Source organism: Furipterus horrens, unplaced genomic scaffold (genome assembly GCF_987537825.1).
Source record: "Furipterus horrens unplaced genomic scaffold, mFurHor1.1.pri manual_scaffold_2, whole genome shotgun sequence".
In the NCBI taxonomy this organism is placed as follows: domain Eukaryota; kingdom Metazoa; phylum Chordata; class Mammalia; order Chiroptera; family Furipteridae; genus Furipterus; species Furipterus horrens.
The window spans coordinates 72,884,178-72,888,344 of NW_028327172.1; the positions used below are offsets into that span (position 1 = coordinate 72,884,178).

Sequence of the window (4,167 nt, forward strand, 5' to 3'; positions counted from 1 at the left end):
TCCTCAAAAAAGTAAAAATGGAACTGCCTTTTGATCCAGCAATTCCATTGCTAGGATTATATCCAAAGAATCCTGGAACACCAATTCAAAAGAACCTATGCACCACTATGTTCATAGCAGCACTATTTACAATAGCCAATTGCTGGGAACAACCTAAGTGTCCATCTGTAGATGAGCAGATCAAAAAACTGTGGTAATTTACACAATGGAGTACTATGTAGCAGTAAGAAAGAAAGAACTTCTACCATTTGCAACAACATGAATGAAACTAGAGAGAATTATGCTTAGCGAAATAAGCCAGGAAACGGAAGAAAAATACCTTATGCTATCACCTATTACAGGAGACTAATGAACAACACAAACAAAATTGAACCAGAGAATACAACAAGGATGCCAGCCTGTTAAACCAAGTATGCTGTGGTCTGGGGACAGCCAACTGACCTGGAGTCTGCAAGATCCTTTCCCATGTGGGAAGGCCACCCTCTCCTCCACACCTCCACTCTTATTAGGGATTTCTGGACCCAAAGGTAGGTAGGACGACTACCATGTCCAGCTTGAAGCAGCTAGAGGAGCACGAGATCTTCGCCCATTGTCCTTTATGAGATTATAAAGGGTCTTAAGCCTGACTGGGGGAATTGTTAATTTTTCTTGTTATAAAAAATTAATTAATTTATTTATAAAAAAAGAAAAGAAAAGAACAATATGGGAAAGGGTGAAGCCAGAGGACTTGTATGAATGGACCATGGGTGTGGAGTTGGGTGGATGGGATGGCTGGGGGAGGGGGGCTGCTGGGCAGAGGGGAGCAAAGTGAGGAAAACTGGAACTATTGTAACAACATAATCAATAAAATATACAAAAAAAAATCAAAAATAAATAAATAAGTAAGTAAGTAAATAAATAAATAAAATATAGTATGGATGGTAGGGTGCATGTGCGAAATCTCTATACCTCTGTCCTAATTTTGCTATCAACCTGAAACTGCTCTCAAAAATACCATGCCTGCTGGGTCTCTTCTGGTTGTTTCCCTGTAAAGAACAAGATTTCATATGAATTTTACAGCATTTTAGTGAGGGACAATGATAAAGAAAACTATTTGGTCTATCATATTCTCCTCATCCCACTTGAGATGTGTTGGGGCTATTGTGCATTGGCTGCACCATTGAAAAATGGATGTCCATTTTGCATTTCCCACCAGCAGTGAAGAAGAGTTCCTATTTCTTCACATGCTCATCAACATTTATGTTAGTGTTCTGGATATTGATCATTCTAATAGATGTTTAGTGGCATCTCAATGTTTTTTGTTTTGTTTTGTTTCAGATCAAAATAATGTTTATTATAGCATTTGTCGGCCTACCTCCTCCTTTAATAAATCTGTACATAGTTGGAAAGTGGGACAGTGATAGATACAGGAGGGATGAGAGTATAGTATTAAGGCTCAGGGATTAGTATGTTATCAGGCTCAGTATCCTTCCCTTTTCAAGTGTACTAACAAGGCTGCTGGGATTTCCATTGGCATGGGATTGGCAGGACCCCTGCTGCAGGATCTTTCAGTATTTAGGAAGGGAGAAGGGGCTGTTGCAGGTTCAGCCTATGACCCAGGTCCATAATTTGCAGCCTTCTCTGCCACCTCCAGGGCTAACTTCAGGTTCTGGTCAAACAAGCTCACAGTTGATAGTCATTTCCAGGGAGTAGAATGGATTCTTGAGGGCAAAGTCTGAGTAAATCTTATATATCTTTTGGAGAAGAGCATCTATTCCAGCTTGCCTAGGGTCTGCCAGCACCACAAACTTGATCTGGGTCAGTGTATGGAGGAAGTGCAGTTTGAATGTATCTGTCTCCAATGTCTCAATGCCTGAGCTGCCCTGTGCAGGAGATAGCTGGGAGCCAACTGCGAACAGTGACTGGAACATGGAGGCCAACTGAGCTTCTCCTTAGAGGTGAGGTGAGGCTAGCCGAATGGAATGGACACTGGGTAGTTAGCAGGATTGCCTAGGTGCTCCAGGACCTCTTTCCCATCAGCTGTGTACTTGCCATTCATGTCCCTGCCATTGATGGCCAGCATGGCGTGGCCCAACACTTAAAATCGCCATCACTGCTGCTGTGGCTCCAAGACTGCAGTGGGCCAGCCTTGCCTGCAGCAGCAGTCATGAACTGTCACCTGCCTTCCTCTTCTTTTTCTCAGCCCGGGCACAGAAGAAAATATTGGGCCCCTTAAAAAAAAGAGACAGGGAAAATAAAATTACGTGTTAACCATGTTTTATGCAGCGTAGTAATGAAACCAAACTTGGTACCATTAGAAAAAAGTGTATAGTTGGGGTTTTGTGGGCCCTTCAGAAGTCTGGACCCAGGGCATGTGCCTGGTGCTCTTGCCATTAAATCCACCTCTGACTGTCAGCTCCTGCTGAGCAACAGCTGTGGGCCTTATGCAACTGATGTAGCACTCTTGGGTGTTGATGTTGGAAATCAAGGTTCCTAAACTGAAGCATGTTCTCATGCCTCTCGGTCCAGGTGTTCCATGACCCGAGCTGGTGAGCTGGACTCGCTGGCACTGACAGTCTCTGACTGATCAGGCCTCAGGGTTTCAAGACATCCTGTGACTTAAAAGGAATCTTGCTTAGTACTCCATCTTCCTTGATGTTGGCAAGGAAACCAAACAAAGCCGAGCACAGGTAGTGCTGGTAGTGCTTAACCTTGTGTGCTTTCTGTTAATGTTTAAGGAACAGTGTGGCCATTCCCATAGTCTTAAAAGAATAGATTATTGAATTCCTGTTTTTTGTTTTTGATAGGAAACATTCTTTATAGTTTATATATTAACCTCCTTTTGTTTTAATCCCAAGTAATTGTATATTGTAATTAATATTAGAATGTGCCTGTGAGCTCATTCTTTACCCTCCCTATTGCTTTCTATACTTGTAAAACCCAGTAAAAGGAGAGGTCTTTGCGTTGCTCATCGCTGACCTGCCAGAGCATGTGGCAGCCCTCCAACTGACTCATTCTCCTTGCTGGAACTGCTTCCGCGCCCTTTACCACATTTAACACAACAGGTGTAATGAGGGAAAAGTACTTGCTGGGACCTGAAGGTTTTCCATCACTTTCCTGGGTCTTAGCACCAGGAAATAGCAATATGTGACGGCATCCAAACCGGCAAAGCCCAACAAGGCAGGAGCAGGGTTCCAGGTGTGCTGCTGAGGAACCAGAGTTCAAGTGCTCAGGGCCCGGGTCTCAATGTCGTTTTAACTTGTATTTCCCTCATGGCATATGGTATAGACAATCTTTTCATATATTGATTTGCCATTTGTATATCTTCCTTGGTGAGGTGTCTGATAAGGTCTTTGGCCCATTTCTTAACCTGGTTGTTTGTTTTCTTATTGTTGAATTATAAGTGTTCTTTGTATACTTTGTATAATAGCCCTTTATCAAATGTGTCTTTTGTAAATATTTTCTCCCAGTTGGTGGCTTTCCCTCTTATTTTCTTGATATTCTCTTTAACCTAACAGAAGTTTTTCATTTTAATGAAGTCCAGATTATCTTTTTTATTTTCATGGATTGTGCATTTGGTATTGTATCTAAAAAGTCATCATGATTGCCAAGGTCATCTAGGTGTTCTGTTATCTCTTAGAAGTTTTATAGGTTTGCATATTAAATTTAGGTCTATGGTCCATTTTGAGTCATTCGTTTGTGAAGAGTGTAAGATCTGTGTCTATATTATTATTATTTTTTGCATGTGGGATGTCCAGCTCTTCTAGCACCATTTGTTAAAGAAACTGTCTTTGCAGCATTGTATTACCTTTGCTCATTTGTAAATGATTAGTTAACTATATGGGGTTGGGCAAAAGTAGGTTTACAGTTGTTAGTATGGAAAATAATCCAATAACTAATAAATAATAATATAAGAATAAACTCTGTGTTTGCATACTCACAACTATAAATTACTTTTGCCCCACCCTGCATTTCTGGGCTCTCTATTCTGGTTCATTGATTTACTTGTCTATTCTTTCACCAATACCACATTGTTTAGATTATTGTAGCTCTAGAGTAAATGTTAAAGTTGTGTCAGGTGAGTCTCCAACTTTTTTCTTCTCCTTCAATATTGTGTTGACTACTTGGAATCTTTGCCTTCCCATATCAACTTTATAATCAGTTTTTCAATATCCACAAAACACTTGC

General features: G+C 40.9%; 1 pseudogene; it reads right to left on the reverse strand.

Annotated features, from left to right (window-relative positions):
- Positions 1-1,588: 1,588 nt before the first annotated feature.
- LOC150018814 (trafficking protein particle complex subunit 4-like) lies at positions 1,589-2,034 on the reverse strand (annotated as a pseudogene).
- Positions 2,035-4,167: the final 2,133 nt, after the last annotated feature.